Source organism: Canis lupus, chromosome 37, assembly GCF_011100685.1.
Source record: "Canis lupus familiaris isolate Mischka breed German Shepherd chromosome 37, alternate assembly UU_Cfam_GSD_1.0, whole genome shotgun sequence".
NCBI classification, from domain to species: Eukaryota; Metazoa; Chordata; class Mammalia; order Carnivora; family Canidae; genus Canis; species Canis lupus.
In genome coordinates, this window is record NC_049258.1 from 16647950 (window position 1) to 16671660 (window position 23711).

General features: G+C 37.3%; 1 pseudogene; it reads right to left on the reverse strand.

Annotated features, from left to right (window-relative positions):
* LOC100687481 overlaps nt 1-23711 on the reverse strand; it is a 73111-nt pseudogene that overhangs the window by 48873 nt on the left and 527 nt on the right.

Sequence of the window (23711 nt, forward strand, 5' to 3'; positions counted from 1 at the left end):
GAAGTTTATGTTCACATTCTATTACAAGGCATTTATGTTTACATTCTATTACAAGGCAGAAGATGATAAATAAGCTTTTTTTTTTTTTGAGGCATATATATCTAATAGTAAGAAGTGCTATGAAGAAAAAAAGACACATGGGAGAGTAGAGCAATGAGTGAGTGGATGGGAAAGTGGTGGTCAGTGAAGGCTTTTGTGATGATGTAATAGGTTTTGGACCCATATTTGAAAACATGAGGGATTGAACCATGTGGTTCTGTGGACAAAGAGCTTCCGAGGCCAAAGGTAAAACAAATACAAAGGCCATAAGGTAAGAGCATGCTTGATGTGTTCTATGAATAGCAAAAAGGCCAGTGCATTTGGAAGGAAGGAGAGCTAAAGATTTTATTCTCAGTGAGATGGAAAGCCATTTGGAAAGTTTAGATAAATAAATGATGTTATTTAACTTACATTTTAAAAGGATCACCTTGGCTCCTGTGTTAAGATTAGACTGTAGAAAGTGAGTGGAAGCAGGGAGATCAATCAGGGTTTTATCAAGATAATTCTGATCAGAAGTGATGGTGGTGTAGATTAAGGAGGTAGCAGTGAAGGTCAAGAAAAGTGGTTGAATTCTGCATGTAATTTGAATAGGGGGCCAATTAGTTGGCTGTGAAGTACTCGAGAAAGAAGAGTCCAGGAAGGATTTTGGTTTGGGATGATGAGTTTGAAATGCTGATTAGACATGTAAGTGGACATAAGAAGGAGCTATACATGACTATCACTATCCTAGGTTGAAGGTCAGGAGAGAGATCAAAGATAGAGATATAAATTTGGGAATCATCATTATGTGCATTCTACTTAAGGAACGGGATCAAATGACTAAGTGATGTGAATAATGAGGAGGAAGAGTCCTAAGATTGAGACCATGTGGCAATTTAACATTTGGAGGAAGTAATCAATCGTTGAGCAAGTTGAGAACTAAGAATGGACCACTGAATTTGTTAAGTAGAGGTCCTAGTCACTGGTGACATTGGCAAGAACACTTGCACTGGAATTGTGCAGATAAGATCCAAAGTGGGGTGAGTTCAAGGCAGAACAGAGGGAGAGGAAATAGGGATGGCAAGTAGAGAAAATTTGCTTAAGGATTTTTGCTTCAAAAAGAGCATAGAAATAAGGCAGTGTTTGGCAGGAGAGGGGTGAACAAAGAAGAGTTTTCTTCTAAGATGAGAGATGTTATAGCATGTTGTGTACTGAAAGGAATAATCAAGTAGAAGAAAAAAAGTAATGGAAGATCCAAAGAGAAGAGCAGATGATGCTCAGAAGAGCTTGCTGTGGTGTGCTTCATGAACCTAAGTGAAAGGGAGGGTTGGCTTGATCCTCATGAATGTGCCTGTTCTCCATAACACCCACAGAAGTGAGCAGAACTGCTGGGTGAAACCTTCCTTTTCTGGAGGATGGAAAAGGATTCTTCCTTCCTGGTGCTTCAGAGAGGCCTGGCAGCCTGGCCCTGGCCTACAACTGACCCACAGCACTCACAGTCTGGTCTCATTCTCTATCTTTTCCATATTCTGCATTACAAAAGCTGAAGCCAGAGGAGAACACAGGATTCTCTTTATAGGATGAGGCATGTAAGAAATGGAATAAAGGCAAAATTCTCACAGTTGTCACCACTTCACACAGATAATTGCCAATGTCTCTGTCAAGCATAATGTAGAACTTCACCCTAGAATAAGCATAATAAATCAGTGTCAAGAATGAAATAGTAACTCCACAGGGTGGCTCTGTGAAAGGGAAGTTTGAGAAGCCTTTTTTCCTGGCATCTCACAGAGATTTTAGACCTCAGGCTATTATTAGTCTGGTAAGAAGAGCTCTTGACAGCTCCTAATAATAAGAATGAGTAAGCGGCACTGCCCAAACAGGTCTTTGATCCTCTGGAAAAGAACAATGAAGTGCTTTCTAGTCTTGCTTACTAGGTTTTGAGCCTTTTGTTGCTTCTCTCTTGGCAGTGCCCTGGAGTGCCTGTAAAATCCCATGTGGTGGCAGAGAGCTCCGGGCATGTAGACAGCTGTCCCCAGGTGCATTATGATTCATACCTTATTAGAATCCTATTTGCTAGGTAAATGCTATAATCAAAAGCTAAATGGAATAAATTAGCTATAAACTCTTGGTGTCTTCTGATTCCTGGGCTACCCCCTATAGCTTTATGATCACAGGGAATTTTGTCTCAAAGTACTAATTTTCCACACCCATGATTTCAGGTTGTAAAGAGCAGACTTGATTGCGGCATTATTTCTCATTCCTCCTCAAATTCTTTTAGCAATGCGACGCTTTTCAAAAGAAAGATTACTAATATAAAACTAATATAAAACAGGTAAGAGCAAATGAATATGACTTCACAGTTTAATTAATCCTAATTTAGATTGAAATGAATCACTGTTTAAACTTTAGGAGAGAAGAAGCATACCCTGAAATCTCTCTTCTCCATATATGTATATATGCCTATAATGTTTTTATGGTTTAAATTCTATTTTCTACATTTTTTGCACAGTTCTTATATGTATGCAACAAATAAGAAAGACGGAAGAGAATTTTCATTTTGGGTCATAGTAGATATATAGTCAAAACACCTCGAGTCCAAGTCCCAAGTCTGCCACTTATGGGCTGTATGACTTGGGTGATTCACTTGCTGACTGGAGGCCAGTCTCTCTTTATTTGCCACCTGAGAGTGTGTGTGCTTCCTTTAGGACTTTTGCTCTTGCCCCACTTCTTGATTTTTTTTTTTTCTCTTATAGAGAGAAAGGAGAAGAGATTAAGGAAGTAAGAAAGACAGTAAATGTTGACTAAAAGAACAAAGTTACACTGTTTGGAAAAAATGTGCAGTGGGAATGTCCCCTCTCATCTTTCTTTTGCAGCCAGAGCAAGTGGGGGAAGGGCAGAGAAAGAGAGAATCTTTTTTGTTTGTTTGTTTGTCAAAGGTTTTATTTATTTATTCATGAGACAGAGACAGAGGCAGAGGGAAAAGCAGGCTCCGTGCAGGGAGCCCGAGGTGGGACTCGATCTGGAGACTTCAGGATCCTGCCCTGGGCTGAAGGCGGTGCTAAACCGCTGAGCCACCTGGGCTGTCCTAGGAGAGAATCTTAAGCAGGTTTCACGCCCATCCTGAAGCCCAACAGGGGCTAATGAGGGACTTGAAATCAAGAGTCAGATGTTTAACAATTAAGCCACTGAAGAACCCCATCATCTTTCTTATTTTTAGGCAGCAGTTCCTCTTTCTTTCCCAGAACCAATCCCTCATCATAGAATAGAAATAAAGTTATTCAAAATTGCATGTACTGTTGTCAAGTGAACACAAATCTAAAAGGGGAAAAATGGAGTTTTAAAAGGGAAAGAGGCTTCCTTCCTTCCTTTTTCTTAGAGTGTTTACTTTAGAAAACTTTTATTTTTGTATTCCTTCTTTATTCCTTTGATATGGATGTAAATCTTTCTAAAAGCTAAAAGCTTTTGCTAGCTTTTCAATCTGAGAATGTCTTTTTCAAGTGCTTGGGTACCATCTCTTTGAATGTAAATATCAAGGAAGAGAAAACCTCTATTTCCCATCTTCATGGGTTTTTAACTTAGAAGGCTGGCTCTAAATTGTAACTCCCTATCTTAGAGATATGATATTATTACTCTTTTGGATAAAGGCAACTAGTGAACATGAATGATCACTCCAATTAGCATGTGAATTTAAGATGAGTTATGGGTAGCAGGGGGTGTTGTTAAGTTCTCCTACTTGAAGATTAGCTATTGTTTATCTTGGGAAAGGTGGTCTCAAGGACACAGCCTTTGACTCCTACGGGAATGGGCCTTAGCCCTGGAAGACTTCCTTACAGTAGGCTGATGTAAGTGTTCTGAGCAAATTTAAGGAATGCTAGGCTAAGCTATGATGTTTGATGGGGTGGATGTGTCAAACACATTTTCAACTTACCCATATTTTCGACTTACAATGGTTTATTGGGACATAATCCCATCATAAATCCAGGAAGATCTAAGTAACTAAAAGTCTTTCTTCATTTTTGCCTTGTTGCTTTAACTGACTATTGCGATATCTGGCAGCTCAGTTCACTCTCTCCCAGCTCAGCTGAGTCCTGAAGACTAAAAGCATTATTTTTCAGACACTAAAGAACAAAGTCTTGCTTACCAAGAAAGGCAAGCATTGGTTGAATTTAGGCCAAAGGAAAGTGCAGGTCTTAAACTACACTTTGGCTGTTAAAGTGAAGAAATATAAAACTTAAAAAATTTAAAATTTCTACTTTAAATGAAAGCTTTTAACTTCAAAGACAAGTGTGATTGAAAATAAAAAAAAAACTTTACTATTCTGTGTTGCATGTGTGCGTATTGGTTAACACCAGTAATTCTTCGGTTACAATGTCTTTGTGACTTTTTTGTTTATAGAGTGAACTGCAATTAAAATATTATGAAATCATTTCTAGAAAATGCTCCTTGATAGGAACTTGATATGCTTATATACTTCATAGCACAGAATCAATCCCTCTCAGTCCAGACATGGTCATTGAATGTTCCTTATGTGTCTGAAACCATTAAGTTTTCTGGTGGGGGAATGGGTTGTTATAAACTTAACCTTTAACTCAAGAGTTCAAAGAAACCACATAACACCACTGAAACAAACAGAGGCTAATCGGACTGTGCTGGCAACACATTATTTAGAGCTTAATTAATTAGAGCTAGAGATTGAGAGGATCCCAGGAATCTAATGGGATTCACAGGGAAGCATTCCTCTTCCTCCTTCTTACTACTTCATCTCTCAACTAGAAATACTCTATTCTAAAAAAATTTTTTTTAAGTAGGCTCCACCCTGGATGTGGAGCCTGACGTGAGGCTTAAACTCATGACCCTGAGATCAAGACCTGAACTGAAATCAGAAGTCAGTTTTAACTGATTGAGCCATCCAAGTGCCCCTAGAAATATTCTAAGTAATTAAAGCTCTAACTGCAAATGGACGAATGGGGGCACATGTTAAAAGGAAGCTCCTCATTGCTTTGGTCAATTTACATGCAATTCCTTATCTTTTCACTCTTTCCACATTTCTATCAACACAGTGAAAGGAAATAGGTTGCGCTTTCCATCCTGCGTATCAGAGAGACATCATCGTCATATCCATGCTTTCCTCTACATCACAGGAGTTGCCTTGCAGAGAGGGAACTTGTGGGTCATTGGGGGTGTACTCTGTATTTCACTCCATATCATTTTTGCGTACAGTAATGTGTTGTTTGGAGACTGAATTGTAGCATAATGCTTGAGTTGGTGTAGCAAAACTGTTTATTTTCTAATTTTGTGCCTCATCCTTGATTGCTGGTTTTTATTAGTTGGGATACATGAGTAATAGTTTTCAGTGGACCAATGGCCCATTATGAAAAATAACCTTTTATCTAGTTATTCTGGTTGTAGACGAGCTTAGTTCTGCTATTTTTGAAGTTATCTATTTTTAAAATTCAATCTACTTAACCATTACTGTAGACTCTTGCCTAATTTGCAAAAAAAAAAAAAAAAAAAAAAAAAAAAAAGAACTATTCAGAACACAGGTTCTTGTTTTATATCCAAAGGGAAAATTAGGACAGGAACATGTAGAGGAAGAATTCAAAAATCGTACCTTTTGATCTATGCATCTTCTATTTTTTTTATTTTTAAAAAGATTTTATTTATTTATTCATGAGAGACACAAAGAGAGGCAGAGACATAGGCAGAGGTAGAAGCAGGCTCCCTGTGGGAAACCTGATGTAGGACTCAATTTCAGGACTCTGGGATCATGACCTGAGCCAAAGGCAGACACTCAACCACTGAGTCACCCAGGTGTCCCTGAACTATGCATCTTTTTAAAAAATAGCCATCCTTTTCTTTTTCTGAAATTTATTTATTTCTTTATTGTCTTATTAGCAGTGATTGAGACTAGCTTTTAACTCTCATTGAATCTTCATGAAACTACATTTCTCCAGACAGTGCTTTGTAAATATTATTTATTAATCTTATCAGTGAACTATTTATATCATCTGTTTAAATATTGCATTGCAGGATGTAAATATATGCAATATAGCCATAAAAACTTTTAATATATAACACTATTTTTTTCTAGACTTGTATTCTCAACGGTCACAAGTAAAAGAGGCTTTTGTTGTTGAATACGTTATCTTTATTAGAAAATATAAACAATCTTTCTGAATTTTGGAAGACTATATGTTTTATATAAATAAAATCTAGTCATTAATTATATTTCTCTTGAGGAAGAGGAGCACTTCCACCTTCAATATGCCAGAAGCTGTGTGGTACCCACTGCCCAGCTACAACCCCCTGAAGAAGCAGGAACTTTTCACCTGAGTCGGGCTGCTGCTTAGTCTTGGTTAATAGCAGGCTGGGTCACTGTGTTTCTCTGGAAACAGAGACAAGCCTGCCTGTTTCTCAGGCTTGTCACATTCCTAGGCAGTACCTGATTCCTCAGGGAAGGATGCCCATTTTGTTGTGCTATGTCTTCCACTTATTACAGCAATATTGTCAAAGCAAATCAGCCCCAAATGTTTTGGAGGGTGGGATGGCTTTCTCTGTCTGCATGAGCATTCCTCCATGGGAATACCATAGGAACTTCAGAATTTTCCACTCCTATGATTTATAGTTTGAGAGGAATAGGGGATTTAAAGATGTAAATTTTAATCCATTTGGCCCTGCTTCATGAGGTTGACCTCTACAAATGTTGTCACTTGGGCTTCTGGTTGGATTCAGCTAGCGGGAGGCCCTGGTAGGAGAATGGAGGGTGGGAACCAAGACAGTTTGAGATAATTTTCCTTTTTTCCCCCAACCTGGCCAAATTTTGGGCACAGGTACATTTCTGCAGATAGTAGCTCTTGTTAGTCTTGTTTCTAAGGTTTTCATTCTCACTAGGTTCTAGTTTTTCCCTTTGACTCATCAGACCTGGAATGGTATAAGATTCCTGCTATTGCAAGTCCCTAGGTACCTTATCTTTCTTTCTTGTTTCCTCAATCCTGTCCAGACTTCTCTAAATAGTCTCTTCATTAGATTCCCTTTTATTCAACCCTTTGCATGTTACTGGTTTCCTACCAGAACCAGTGGCTGATAAAGCATAAGCTGGTTAAATGCTTTAAGTATAAGCTCATATATCCTAATGTAATTTTAGTTATTCTTATTAAGAGATTTCATTTATTTGAGAGAGAGAGAGCACAAACATTGGGAGCAGCAGGCAGAGGGAGAAGCAGACTCCCTACTGGGCAGAGAGCCCCATCCCAGGACCCTGAGATCATGACCTGAATAGAAGGCACTTAACCGACTGAGTCACCTAGGCACCCCTACCCCAATGTCATTTTAACAGGGTTCATCTCTGTAGCAGTTGTATTTACATTAGTAATTGGTATTTAGACTTCCCAGGAAAAGAGGGATGATTGGCAGGGTGGGTTCTGGTATTCCTGGGTCCCTGGCCAAAGTCATATCCTAGTACTGACTAAACATCACCCTTGACTTCCTTTCTTTGTTGTTTTGGAACTTTGCACATTGTTCTGGTAGGTACCAGTCATTGAGTAATAATTGTTAAGTAAGTTAATTTTTGCATATGGTTTTACATTGTCGTGTTCACATTGCATGAGCAACTTTGTATTTTTTTCACTAGGGATTAGACCACAATAATTTCTTAATATTAAAGAAAATTTGATAAATACTTAATGGAAATATAACAGTTCAATATACATATTTTAGATGGCACAATAGATCAGCCTTCTACATTCTTTTGCTAAAAGGAGAAATGCTCATATTATCACTCTTGAGAGAAAAAAACTCCCCCACTTTCTTTGATAGTTTATTAATTCAGAGACTGGATAGTTCATATACACATCATACCGTTTCAATTCTATTTTCCAAAATCAATATGCCAGCCTTCCTCAATAAATAGCCAATGCAGGAAGTCACATTGCTAGTATCAAACTAAGAACAAAGCAGCCAGTATTTTAGAACAAAAAATTGTTTATCCAGGAATAGCAGAGAATTGCAATTCAGAATATGCAAGCAATGGCAAAACCCCAGGCAAGTATGAAGAGACAAAGGGAAGGTGAGCTCTTACTAGATTTTAGGAGGAAACTGGGAAGGGTTGTTTTGAACAGAAATTCATTAGAGAACAAGAGTTAGAGGTTGTGGTGGTTGCAGGCAGTAGTGTGCTGCTGCTGGAAAGAGCTATTCCTTCTTTTTCTTAAAAGCCAGAAGAGAAATTTTTATAATGAAAAGTGTCCTCCCTTGTCAAGAATGATCTTCCTCCTGCCTGCTGGTTGTGTAGGTAGTGATGTATGGGATGGGCATGAGAGGCCCCCCTTCAGAATTTCCCAACTCTAATTTAAATGAGGCTTTTTAAAAACTCAATAGCAGTGAGGGAGACAGAACATGAGAGACTCCTAACTCTGGGAAACGAACAAGGGGTGGTGGAAGGGAGATGGGCGGGTGGTTGGGCTGACTGGGTGACAGGCACTGAGGGAGGCACTTGATGGGATGGGCACTGGGTGTTATGCTATATGTTGGTAAATCGAACTCCAATAAAAAATATACCAAAACCCCCCTGATTGTCACACTAGTTATGTTACTTTCAAAACCCAATGGATAAAGAAGATGTGTTATATATATATATATATATATATATATATATATATATATCCCCACCATTTGCTTCGATGTGGATGGAACTGGAGGGTATTATGCTGAGTGAAGTAAGTCAATCGGAGGACAATCATCATATGGTTTCACTCATATGTGGAATATAAGAAATAGTGAAAGGGATTGTAAGAGAAAGGAAGGGAACTGAGTGGGGAAAAAATGAGAGAGGGAGACAAACCATGAGAGACTCCTAACTCTGGGAAACAAAGGGTTGCAGAAGGGGAGATGGATGGAGAATGGGACAACCGGGTGATAGCTACTGAGGAGGGCACTTGATGGGATGAGCATTGGGTGTTATATGTTGGCAAATTGGATTTAAATTTAAAAAATGTAAAAAAAATCAATCAGTTTGCATCAGGAAAAAAAAAAACACCCAATAGTAGTACGATCATCGTTACAGCCTCACCTGTAAAATGTGTTTGCACAAGGATGCAATAACCCAGTTGAGAGGGCTATTTCTGCACATCACTGCTCTGTCTGAATCCTGCACTGGCCAGGTCTTTGGAGACCTGAGTGGACACTAGCAGACCCACATTAACCTGATCAATAGGAGGCACATTAGTGTGGCACCGGGCTACCCCACAGCTTCTCTTCCCACTCCCAATGCCTGGAATTCTATTTTGAGAGTGGTGGTTCTTGAAGTGCAGAGCTCTGAACAGAAACATAAGCATCACTTGGAAAAATTTTAAGATACAAAATTTCAGGCTCCACTCAGACTTGCTGAATCTAAAAAAATCTGTGGATTGGGCCCAGCAATCTGTGTTTTACAAGCCCTTCAGGTAATTTTGATGCTAAAATTTGAGAATCAATTGCTTACAGCATGGATATTGAAAAGACATGTATTCACTAATGGAATGTGGAAATTCAGAGTCAGTTTGATAGGAGATGGAAGGATGTCAGAGGCAGGATCTAGCCTTGAAGTGGGAAGAGGCCTGATGAAGTGATAAAGAGTAGACTTTCAGGGAAGCCAATGCCTCAGTTTATTTTATTTACTTCACAGAGAAAGCAGCTGAGAAAGAAGCACTTGACAATTATACTGAATTTAATATGGTCCTTTTCATGGCAGGAAATGAAAAATGAGATACGGAGGGTCAATAGGTTCCAGAAGGCAAGATGTTAGTTGACACATGTGTATCCATCTAGGTATCTAGCACTGTGATGTCTGTCCTTTGAAGGGAGGGAGGTTTGTGTGTCACCCCACCCTTTCCAGACTCTCCAAATCCAGCCCACCTGAGCTATCTTAAGGCTGCTTTTCCTTCTCAAACTATTTCTGAAATGCTATGAGGTCTTGGGAGTGCAGGAACCCATCCCTCATTGCCATAGGACCTGCATCAACACATGATATCACATGAACAAAGATAATTGTAGTAAGATTTACAGAAAACTCACTCCTTTTTCTGCCTTGGCGATAGAGTGTGCCCTTCTTGTAAACTATATAGATTACCTCATAATAAGTGCCACATTATTAACATATATAAAGGTAATGATTACAATTTTTGCAATCATCAGTGCTATAATCATTTTGGTCGATAGCCTCTGGAGATCTACTAAGCACTGCTCCTCAGTCATTAATGCCCACAAGAATTACTTGGATCTAGTTATGGTGCAGGTTCTGATTTAGTACCTCTGGACTGTGACCCAAATTGGTGCCAATAATGCTGAGTACCTGGATCACACTTTAACAAAGAGTGAGAACCACACCAATTTCTTTTTCCAGTAGAAAAAAATAGAATGTCAATCTCAGGTCCTGCAACTATCAAGAACCTATTATTTCTGTTCATCACAGTTTTTGTGGCAAAAGAAATTTTTAGTGAGTATTATGGGATATGTAGGCTAATTTGTACCAATTTTGCATGGCAATCAAAAAATAAAGCTCAAGCCAGCTTTTATCCTGTAAAGCTCTTGCAGAAGCAGTCTACTCTTCAAAGCAACGGGGACAACAATGAAAGGGGCCATTGCAGCCTGTGTATACTAGAAAGCATCAAGACTATGATATTTTGAGGGGCACCTGGGTGGCTCAGTCAGTCAAGCGTCTGCCTTTGGCTCAGGTCATGATCTCAGGGTCCTGGGACCAAGCCCCATGTCCAGCTCCCTACCCAGCAGGTGTCTGCCTTTCCCCATGTCCCCTGCTTGTGCTCTCTCTTTCTCTTTCTCTCTCTCAAAGATATAAAATCTTGAAAAAAAATTAACTGTGATACTTTCTAAATGTCTGGGAAATTAGGTCAGTACTTTCAGATTTAATTCAGGAAGGCCTGCTCTACCAGAAGTCCTGATTGCCAATTAAGATCTAATGCTGATGCTTACTAGCTACTGAGAATTAGCTAGTAATGAAGTTGAAGGTTCGTGTAGTATCATAATATAGATGAAGAACTTCTAAAAATTGAGTGACTAACACTGTTCTTGCATGCTGATGGGATATTATCTAATTGCCTTTCAGGGGCTGCGACACTCAAACAAAATTTTCTTCTTTAGAATTTTACTTAAGGCTATTTATGATGCAAATCAGATGATTGCAGAGTTACACAAACAGAATAAATATCAATTAAAGTAATTTCATTTTTACTGTTACTTAAGTAATGATTACAAAACATATATTGGTCGAACAGATGAGTAAATATTGACTTTATTTTAAAGAGGGAGGCATTGTCCTAATGTCAATGTATTGTATTGACAATACAGGTTGTATTGCATCTACTGGATCAAAATTTAGAGTAAGATGCTTCCAGTGTGGTACAAAGCATGTACCATGCTGCTCTTCTGGGAAGAATGAATAGTTTAGGTGAGGAGGAGCAGTGGAAACTAACTGGTCATGAAAGCTAGAGTTATATTGCTCTAGTAGTAATCATTTTACTGTAATTCAACTTCAGTAGAATTTTAAAAAAATATTCATTTTATGGTCTGAAATGTTTTAATTTATCCTCTTGGTTCCCTGTTATATATAGATCAGTTGTGGAGGCCATAAATGAGAGGAGGCCAGAGTACTTGTGGTTGGTGGAATTTTAAGATGGTCCCCAAGATTCCCACTCCCTGGTGTAAATGTCCTATATATTCCCTCTCCTTGATGTGGGCAGGGCTGAGAATAGGATGGGGTTTAACTCCTATGATCAGGGTATAAGTACAGAGTATAAGTACTCCTATGATTTTATGGCATAAGTACAGAGATTTGGCAGGTATAATTAAGGTTTCAAATCAGCTGATTTTGATTTCATCAGAAGGGGGCTTATCCTGGGTAGGCTTGAGTTAATCAGGTGAAACCTTTGAGAGACTGGGCCCCTCATAGAGGGACAGATGACCTCCTACTGGCCATGAAGAACTATGTCATAAACTGCTTGTGGAGAGTGACAGCCTCTGGGAGATGAGGATCCCAGTCCTACAGCTTTAAGGAACTAAACTGTACCAACAAACTGATAACAAAATACAGCCTCTAAAATATGTGCCTCAAAGATTTATATCTGAAACAACATGATTCACACTGGTTGAAAACCAAGAAATTGGATATAAATTTGCACTTCTAGCATTATGGATGACTTCCTGCTATAGAGTAAATGAATTCCACCCAGGGAGAGCTTCTCTATTTATTGATGGATATCCAACAGAATACTGTGGAAACAAAACAAAATAGATCTGGGATTGGGGGACAAGGCAGTACTTTTCTGGATGGTGTAGACTTGCCCTGGAGATGAACATGTATAGTAAAATCACTGTTTAGATTATGAATCATGAGCCAAGGATTAGCAAAACCAAGCTGGTATTAAAAGTAGAGATAGTAAGCTTATAATGTAGGAGTAAGGTTGTGTAAAAGTGGTCCCGATGTCTACCAACAGAATCAAATCTTTGGAGGAAATTTTTTCTAACCCATGTGAAGTAATTAGATAAAAATAAATGATCATTAAGCAATGGAGAAGGTGACTCATCAAGTGTGGGATTCAGTAGAAACAATAGGGTATGAGACCTATTGGTCTTTATCTACCTATTTATCATGTTATTTGTTTGCAATAAAGTAATAGTTAATAAAAGCACACCATGAATATTTTTGTGCCAATAAACTTAAACTTAGACAAAATATAAATAACTACACAAATATTTGCAGTTAGGTGAGTCAACTGATTCAAAGTAGAAGGGATGTATCTTGCAAGAATTTGCTGTGGCCAAGTTCAAAAAGGGTATTGCCTGTGTTCTCCTCAGGATTTTGATTGATTCTTGTGTCACATTCAGATCTTTCATCCATTTTGGATTTATCTTTGTGTATGGTGTAAGAGAATGGTCTAGTTTCATTCTTCTGCATGTAGCTATTCAATTTTCCAGTGGGTTCTGGGTTCTATATTCTGTTCCATTGATCTATGTATCTGTTTTTGTGCCAGCACCATGTTGTCTTGATGATCACAGCTTTGTAGTACTTGAAATCCAGCCTTGTGATGCCCCCAGCTTTGGTTTTCTTTTTCAATATTCCCCTGGCTATTCGGGGTCTTTTCTGATTCCACACAAATCTTAAGATGATTTGTTCCAACTCTCTGAAGAAAGTCCATGGTATTTTGATAGGGATGGCATTGAACGTGTAAATTGCCCTGACATAGACATAGACATTTTCACAATATTAATTCTTCCAATCCATGAGCATGGAATATTTTTCCATCTGTGTCTTCCTCAATTTCTTTCAGAAGTATTCTGTAGTTTTTAGGGTAGGCATTGAGGGGGGCACTTAACGGGAAAAAAGGAGACAATATCTTAGAAGGTCTTAAAAACTCCAAGAGTGAAAATTTTCCTGGAATAGCTTCCAGATTCCATTGGTTGTTAGAGGCCTATTCTAACACACTTTCAAGAAGTTGACCTAACCTTAAACAAATCTTTTCAGAGAATTGACAAAGAATTCACTGGTTAATTCTATGTTATTTGTATAACTTTGTTTCCAAAGTAGAGAAGTACAGAATAAAAGAAATTTAAAAAGAAAACAAGCCAATCTTAATCCAATGAGATATGAGGAAGATAATATAACACAATCAATTTGTAGTTTTCCAGAAATGCAAGAGTACTTTAATATTATAAAAATCTATAAATGTTATTCAACACATCAACTAATTGAAGGAGGAAAAAAATATAATCATCACTTTAGAGCATAAAGAAATATAAAATTCAAACCCAATTAGAATAATAATAATAACAAGCTAGGAATAGCAAAAAATAGCACTGATAAACTCTATGAACCACCAATGAACGAAAAAGCATCATTCTTAAAGGGAAAACACTGAAAGCAATTACTATAGAATCAAAAATGCGAGGACACCTACACTTACTGTTTCTATTTATCATTAAACTGGATGTTTAATGTAAGTGTTAATGTTTAATGCAGTGTAGTAAAACATAAAAAGGAACTTGAAATATAAGGATTGGAAAGAAAGTGTTATTTTAAAGAGAAGATTATCTACATAGGAAACCTAAAATAATCTGAGAGATTGTTAGAAATAAGAGAGTATATTATCAGAGAGTACACCAAGAGTATGAATATAGAAAGACGGCAAACCTTTAGATCAATATAAAATTGTTTATAAGGAGTACTATCGAACAATGACAATTTCAGTCATATGGATGGTCCATAGAACAGTTTTGTTTTTTAGGGAGATCAATCTCCTTAAGCCAACTGGCAGGACCATCTTTAAAATCCTAGATTTCTGTAATTTTTATTTATTTATTTATTCATGAGAGACACACACACACACACACAGAGGCAGAGACGTAGGCAGAGAGAGAAGCAGGGAGATAAGCAGGGTTCATGCAGGGAGCCCCATGTGGGACTTGATCCCGGGATATCTGGATTACGCCCTGGGCCAAAGCCAGGCGCTCAACTGCTGAGCCACCCAGGCATCCCTGTAATTTTTTTTTCTTTTAATCTCCCATTCTTCAGACCAGTGGTGAGATTCTCAATACCAGTGTTTCTTCTGGTTTTCTAGTCTTTATTCACTAAAAGTTTATCTTTTTTCCCCACCTCCTGGAACACTTAGAAAAGGATTCTCTATTCTACCAAGAGTTGACTGTCATCATGTTGTTTTCAAAGGAGGCATGTTCTCCCTTCTCAAATATCTCCTTCTTGTGACTGGGAAATTAGTGCTTCCTGACTTTGTGAATTTGTTTCAAAGAAACTTTACTGATCAATGACACCAGCAGAATATGAAGGCAAATACATTGAACTGGAAGTCAGGACCAGGGCTAAGTGTGTCACCACTCTTCATCCAATGCTCTAGGGCTCAAAAGACCTGAGTTCTAAATTGGTAGAAAGTCAATTCATCCTACTGACCTTCTGTTTCCTTAACTGTAGAAAAGGTTTGCTTGTCTTATGGAGGTTAGAAACAAATAAATTATGTTATAAATGTGATTGAATTTTGTGTATTAAAATTCTGAATGAATTGGAAGTTATATGGTTTTATGCATGTGCTGTTTGTTGAGTTAATCCTTTAAACTCTTTTCTGTGCAGTGCTATCCACTAGCAAGATAGGCATAATAATTGTAAAGAATAAATGTAGCTTGCCTTCAACTATTGTGTGATGGAATTGAAAGACTAATTGTCCATAATCCTGAGGCACAAATAGGTATCATTAAACTCATTTAGAATCTTAATCTCAGCTTTGCATCTCAAGGAAATTGTGTTAAGGTTGTCCATAAAATACTTCTCCCTATTTTACAGGTGTGAAAAAGAGTAAAATAATTTGCCTAGAGTTTTGGATATTGACTATATAGGAGATGTGTCATCCTGTTTTGGCAAAATTCCTCTTGAGTATATTTTCTTTAGAAATAAATTGCCTTAGTCTCAACTTGTTCTTCAAGCACAATTACTTCCAATAACTACTTTGGCTGCTCTAAAGATGATGAAGCTAAATTATTCAGTGTTCTGTTTTACCAACAAAAAAGCAACTAAGCAAATAGACAAAAATGCTTGGTTCTCTCTGTATAATGATGAATTTCTGCCAGTTTCCATGGAAGGCTTGAAAATACTTTATCGCTAATGTAACTATAACTGTCAGTTATTTGACTCTTTTCTTCTGATGAAGGCAGAAAATTTAAATTACTGAACAAAACGTTAGCCTTCCAAAGTACACTTCGTTGAACAAGTCCTGTTTTCTGGGGAATATAGGTAGATGTTTCATATCATTCAGAGTCCATTCCTTGTTTGAATGTGAGGCGCTATGTTACCTTCATTATTAGCGTATGTTCTTATATTTTATTTCAGCATATAAATTAGATTCCATTGAAATATCCTAAATTGAAGAAAGACAATCTTACAAGAATGTCAGCATGAAAAACTGACTCACGTTTGTTAAAATTGTTGTTCTTTCTTGTTTCTTTCTTTCTTTTTTTAATCTACGATAGTCACAGAGAGAGAGAGAGGCAGAGACACAGGCAGAGGGAGAAGCAGGCTCCATGCACCGGGAGCCCGACGTGGGATTCGATCCCAGGTCTCCAGGATCGCGCCCTGGGACAAAGGCAGGCGCCAAACTGCTGCGCCACCCAGGGATCCCTCTTTCTTGTTTCTTAACTGAATATTTTTGGGTTCATTGTGATAATTAAACTGATTGAACTCATCAGCAGTGTTTCTCAAAAAACCTGAGAGTTTGGAAAGAGGAGTGTCAGTTTTACACAAAATAAAATAAAAGAAAGTATTTGTGAAATAAAATTATACTTTTATTTTTTATGACTTTACAAGAGTATAACTTTATTTTTAATTTAGATTTTAAAAATTATATTTGAAGCTTTAAATTATAAAATTATACCTTTACTTTTATAATTATTACTTCATAAAATTATAATTTAAATGTTGAGTTAGTTGCAAAACCATATGGAATAATTATTTTAAGTTACTTCAAACATGTGCTATAATTGTTTATCCCAATAAGGTATATCCTAGGGACAAAAAAACCTATAAAAATCATAAACTGTTTTCTATAATTATAATGTTTAGAATAGTTTTAGTTTTGTTATTTTGAGGCCACTGCATGTTAATTATATGATAAACCAAATGAAGAGTTGTGAGAACCAGAATTTTCAGTGTGGGTGTAAGGCTACATAGTTGTAATATCAAAATTTAAGTGAACCTTGTAGTCTTGAATTTGTATTAGAACTATCTGTGTGAACTTAAGATGCATTTTATCTTAAAAATCAAACCAAACAATTGGGGCACCTGGGTGGCTTAGTCGGTTGAGCATCTGACTCTTGATTTCAGTTCAGTTATGATCTCAGGGTGGTGGGATTAAGCCTCAGATCAGTAGTCTGCTTGAGATTTACCCTCACTCTGCCCCTGCCCTTGTGCACACTCTTTCTCTAAAAATAAATAAATCTTAAAAAAAACAACAACCAAAAGCTTAAAAAAACCCACCCGTTTATTTATATTCATCAAAAAGGCCTAAAACAATGGCCAACATAGTAGCAATGATCATCCCCACTGTGCGAGTTGTAGTATCTAAATATCATCACTCACTAAAGAAATTAGGGGTCCTTTGGAGAGATGGCTGGACCCAAGTTTGGAGAAAAAATAAAAAAGATGAGCTTTGAATGTCTTGTCAAACCAGAAAGTGAAAAAACCATCAAAGGACACAGAAGCCATCATTAAGAGATTTCTATTAGTAAAAGTTTGAACACTTTGAACATCACTAAGACTAATACCATCAATTCATTATTATAGTAAAAATCACTGGTTACATTTGGAGGATATTAGGAAGTAATACATTCTGAAAAATAGTAAATAAAGAGAAATAATTGAATATTTATCTTACTTTTTCTTTATGGACTGATACACCAACGAAAAAGGTTCTCCAAATGGAGGTTTCCAGTTAACAAGTAAAAAAGGAACAATAAAAGCATTACTATTTTGGTAACCTTAATGAAATAATGAATGCTATCAAGGATTTTCAATAGCCGTTAAAATACAAAACAAGAGATGATCAGGTATTTTCTGCCTTCTGATGGATGTACCCAACACAACTTAGGAAGTATTCTTGCCAAAATTCAACTCTGAATCTGATCATTCATCTAGATCTCACTACTAATTTATGGGAAACACAGGACACAAATATTAGACAATGTGAGTAAAATCACTAAAACCCACAGTCTGAAAAGCTGTAGGAAAAACAACTCAGTTTTTTTTTTTAAACAAATTAATTACAAGTGACAAAAAAAGAAGGTAAGCCATAGATTAAAAGAGACTTATGAAAAAAGTCAGCTAATTTGAAATGTATACCTTCTCTGGATCCTGATTTACAAACAAACTGTAACTTATTTGCCTGTGTGTTGTTCTACTGGGAAAACCTTAGCAGATGGTTCTTCCTGATATTTGTATGAGAGTAGAATTTTATTTCTTTTGTTGGTAGGTAGGACTCATTTTGTATCATCAGATAGATGGTCATTTTCATCATGATGGTGAACTTTTGTGGGTCCAGATTTCCACACATGACTTAAGAGTTCTCCTGGGAAATATAATCAGTCTGGTGCTAACTTAGCTACTGTGGCCCTAATACTTCAGCCACCCAGGCTGCAGCTTTTAGTGATCAAATTCACTGTCTGTGACATCACAGATAGAGAAATCCTCCTAGAGATTCACTATTACAGGCCAGGCCAGTTTCTTTCCAGAGCCCTCAATACATTAACACAGAAGACACACTGAATAGAGTAATTGAGGAGGTTTAATAGACTGTGAATAAAGTTATGGTCAGGGTTTAGAAAAATCAATGAAGGATAGAGTGGGATGTGGAAGCAAGAAATAGTGAGGAAGTTGCCATAATCCACATGGGCCTCACTGATGGCTTCTGCTACAAGGCAACAGATAAATCCATCTGTAATCACTATAAGATGATTTCTTTTAATATGAAGAAGTATAACCACTTGGAAAGAGTCCCTGGGAAGGAAAATTACTTCTTAGTCATTAAGAATGTTGTATGAGACACTTTTCCTGTTCCCTCCTGACTCTTTCACCTTGTCTTGTCTCATTCGATAGATGCCCAACAAAAGTGTAAAGCGGCTACTTTGAAAATGATTGGGCATTTTGCAAATTAGAGCCTCATCGTTTTGAAATATTTGATTTGAAAAAGTCTGATTGGATTTTAAGTCCATTCACATGATCAGAATAATTTTCAACATTAGAGTTGTCAATGGATGAAAAAAACAATTATATTTAAGTTCAATTTTAACTGTTAATATTGAATTGCAATTAAAAAGGGTGTTATTTCTTCCAATCTCTAACTCCTGGCAACTACCATTCTTTTCTTTGGTAACTATGTGAGGTGATGAATGTGTTGATTAATTTGATGAGATAATCATTTCACAATATATATGTCTATCAAATCATGTTGTACACCTTAAAACAGCACATTGTACAACCTAAATATATACAATTTTTGTCAATCATACCTCAATAAGACCAAAAAGTACTGTTTTATTTAGGAGGGGAAGGGTAGAGAGAGAGAGAGAGAGAGAGAGAGAGAGGGAGAATCTTAAGCAGGCTCCACGCCCAGCACAGAGCCTGATATGGTGCTCTATCTCACAACCCTGAGATCATGACCTGAGCCAAAATCAAAAGTCAGACACTTAGCTGAATAAGCCTCCCAGGTACCTCCAAGGTACTGTTTTATATGCAAAAATATAGAACGAATTTGCACCAAAGCCTCTATTTTCCCAAATCACCACCAGTTTGTACCAGCATCCTATCAGATTTTATCATTTGCTGTATCTGAAAAAACCTTTGCAAAATACTGCAATAGATTACATAAAGAACCAATGATAGGCTTAAGAGAGAAATTTCTTCCAGGTTTTAGTGGAGCTTTCTTTCACATCAGGTTTCCCACTGTCAGAGAAAGGAACTGCAATAAGGAAGCAGAAAAGACTAGAATGAATACTGTGGTGTTGAATTGGAAAATGGAGGCATCAGGGTATTCTGATAGTTTTTAATACAGTTAGCTATAAAGGTAAATAAATGTTTAAGCAGATATATATATACTGTGTATGTTTTTATGTTTGTTTATGTAAACCTCTGCATCCTAGTTCTGCCTGCTGAGCAAGAGTTGAAGCAACAACACACAGTACCTATAAGCACAGTGCCCAGATCTTGGTTCTGGATACCACTCTTTGATAGAAGGAATCAGGGCTCTGGACAAATGGCTGAAATAGGGAAAGTACAAGATCAATCTGGAACATATTGTGCTGAAAGTTAAGAAAGTGATCAAAAAATGATGGGGAAGGGATCCCTGGTGGCCTGCCTTTGGCCCAGGGCGCGATCCTGGAAACCCGGGATCGAATCCCACATCAGGCTCCCAGTGCATGGAGCCTGCTTCTCCCTCTACCTATGTCTCTGCCTCTCTCTCTCTCTCACTGTGTGCTTATCATAAATAAAATAAAATAAAATTAAAAAAAAATGATGGGGAAGTGTTAAAGGATATAGGAGCCAACTTAAGCCCCCAAGGCCCCCCCCAAATAATAATCTATTATAGTCTATTGAATACAACACGAATTCATGAGTCCATAGTGATACAAATAATTTTTAAAAAATCAATGGGAGAGAAGAGAAACCTCTTCTTTAAAGCAGAAGTCCAAAGTTTAAGTATCTTTAAGATATTGATAAAATTGATTAAATATCTTTGAGAGAATGGTGAAACCAGAAATTGTTATCTGGGAAACACGGCAGTAATTGCTTCTGGCAAGAATCACCAATGGATGCTAGAATTAGTGGCTGAAAGTGTGGTGGAAAACAAAATATTCAAACTGTGTAGTCTTAGTTTATTTGTCCATAAGATGCATATTAATTAGAAAGGGAAAAATGGTAATTTTATGATGGAGAAATAAGACAGACACCACCTGTTGTGGGTTGAATTATATTCCTCCTCTCCAAATTCATATGGTGAAGTCTTTACCCCCAGTCTCCCAGGATTGGGGCTTATTGGGAAATAGGATCATTGCAAATGGAATTAGGATGAGGTCATACTAGAGTAAGATGAGCCCCTAATCCAACATGATTGATGTCTTTACTTTTTTAATTATTTATTTAGTTTAAATTTTAGGTAGTTAACATACAGTGCAATATTGGCTTCTGGAGTAGAAATCAGTGATTCATCATTGAACATACAACACCCAGTGCTCATCACAAGTGCCCTCTTTAATACCCATTACCCGTCTGGCCAATCTCCTGCCCAACTTCCTCCATCTACCCTCAGTTAGTTAGTTATTGTTAAGAGTCCCTTATGGCTTCTCTCTCTTCTTTTTTCTTTTCCTTCTTCCCAAATCCTTCTCTAGGATTTTGGTGGTTTCTTGTCTCCCATTAAGACTTTTCATCCATTTTGAATTTATTCTTGTGTATGCTATAAAAAAAAATGGTCCAGTTTCATTCTTCTACGTGTTGCTGTCCAGTTTTTGCAACACAATTTGTTGAAGACTATTTTTTCCACTGGATATTCTTTTCTGTTTTGTCAAAAATTAGTTGACTTATTGTATTTTAATTTTTTTTTTGAGAGAAAATGTGTATGGGGGGGGTACAGAGGGAAAAGGGGAGAAAGAGAATCTTAAGTTAGCTCCATGTCCAGCATGAAGCCTGATGTGGGGCTTGATCTCATGACCTTGAGATCACAACCTGAGCTGATGACTTGCTAGCAAATTATGCCAAATCATTAGAATCTAGGGAGAGGAATGGGACAGGGTCTTCCTCAAGGCCTTCGGAAGAAACCAACACTGCCAATACCTTGCCCTGACTAGTAGCTTTCAGAACTCTGAGACAATCAATTTCTGTTGTCAAAACCACTCTATTTGCTGTACTTTGTCATAACAGCCCTAGCAAACTAGTACACAAATATGGGTGGTCATATATTTTTTTAAGATTTTATTTATTTATTAATGAGAGACACAGAGAGGGCAGCAGAGACATAGGCAGAGGGAGAAGCAGGCTCCCTGTGGGAAACCTGATGCAGGTCTCAATTTCAGGACTCCGGGATCACGACCTGAGTCAAAGGCAGACACTCAACCACTAAGCACCAAGTGCCCTTGGTCATATTTAACATCATCAGTGATGAAATAAATGGACATTATGTTTTTCTGATAGAATGTGCTTTAAAAAAAGCACATTATTTCTGTGGGATTTCACCAAAAATGCATACCTGAGTTTCATAATGATAACATGGCAGATAAAGCCACATTGAGGGACATTCTATAAAATAACTGGCCAGTATCCTTCATGAAAGACACAAACTAAGGAATTGTTCTAGATTCAAGAAGACAGACAGGTAACACATAAATGCAATGTTGGTTCTAGATTGGATACTACATCAGAAATAAATCACTTAGTGGAGCTATTGGAAAACTTTCAAGTCTCTAGATTAGCTGATATTATTTTATTAATATTAGTTTCCTCATTTTGATAATTATACTGTAGTTACCTAAGATGTTAATATTCGATGAATCTTGAAGGAAAGGATACAGAAATTCTTGTGCTATTTGACAACTTTTTTGACTTGATTTTTTTTTCAAAGTGAAAGTTAGAAATATTAAAACAAAAACAAAGTCATGTTTTAGATGCAAACAGAGAAAAGGTTTTTTTCCCTTATCATTCTGCAAACAAAAGCCTTATAGTCCTTTGAGTCGATCAGAAGCAATTCTGGAAAATTATGTGTTACCCCCAAGGCCTTAACAGTATTATATTCAAGCCATCACAGCCAAATAATTTGGCAATAAGATTCAAATATTAATTCCTTCTTTTATGTCATTTTAAAATTCTTCCTCCAAGACTTCTCTAATTTTTAAATTATTTTAAACTACTTCAAAGATAGAAATCAAATCTTCTGATTGTCCAAAATTGCATTTAAACATGGTAAAATTGAAGGCACATCTCATTGTCTTGCAAAGGACTTCACTACACTGCCTTGATAGTCACAGAAATGTTTATTGGACTTTCAGAAAATTAGGTAACACTGATGGTAGATAGAATAGTCTTTTAATGAAACCACATGCTTTCTTAACAAGGACAGTCTCTTCATCAGCATTTCTGATGAAGAGAGTTTCAATCTTTTCGGAGATTAGTAACACATTTGGATAGAAAGATTGATGGAATGTATAGTGTGCATAGGAGATAAAGAAATTTCATCCTTGTAAAAGTGACAAGTTTCACTCTTCTGTATATGCTGGACCTCTCAAATCTTAGTTTTGTTTGGTTTTGTCTGCTTTCTTTTTGTTTTTGTGGGACCCAAGGGATATGTAGTAGGGTTTAGGAAAGGTCCCAAACCATAAATGAAGCATATTTAATATAGAGACAAATAATATCTCAGAGTGTGGTTGGTTATTTGGTGTTGTTACCATGGCAGCTTATAGACAGTCCCTACCATTTGGCACAATTAACTTACAGTACAGCTTGTGAGTTCATGTTTGCAATTTAGAGCATGAGAGAGATTGTACACACCAAGACATTCAGGTGGATAAAATCTGAGAGGAAACATGACTTGGGTTGTGTTCTCTAAAAGGGAAAATAATAACCATATCTGTGTCTCCATTCAGGTTGGGATGTCACTAATTTTCCATAAGATTGTGATATGCATCTTTCTGTTAGTTATATCTGAATGTGTCTATTGCTTCTTGGGATAGCCGCATCCTAACATGACCCTGAGTGAGTCACACTTTTGTATAATATCTATCACTTGAGTGTAGGTGGGTCCTGTGACTTTCTTCTAACCCGTAGAATATGGCAAAGGGTGGTGGGATGTCACTCCCTAGATTAGGTTGCACCATATAAGACCTCCACTTAACAGATGGAATAGACTACTGGTGCTGGCTTTGAATAAGTAAGCTGCCATGTGCTGAGGGCCTATGGAAAGGGTTGAGAGCAGCTTTTGGTGAATAGCCAGCAGTGGGACAGGGATCTTAGTCCAAAAGGTACAAAGAGATGAATTCTTCAAACCAGTCTGGAAGGCTGGAAGTAAATCTTTTCCAGTAAAGCCCTAGATGAGAATACAGCCCCAGCTAACCCGTTGATTTTGAGTAGTAAAATCCTGAAGTAGAGAAGCCAGCTAAGCATACCCAGATTC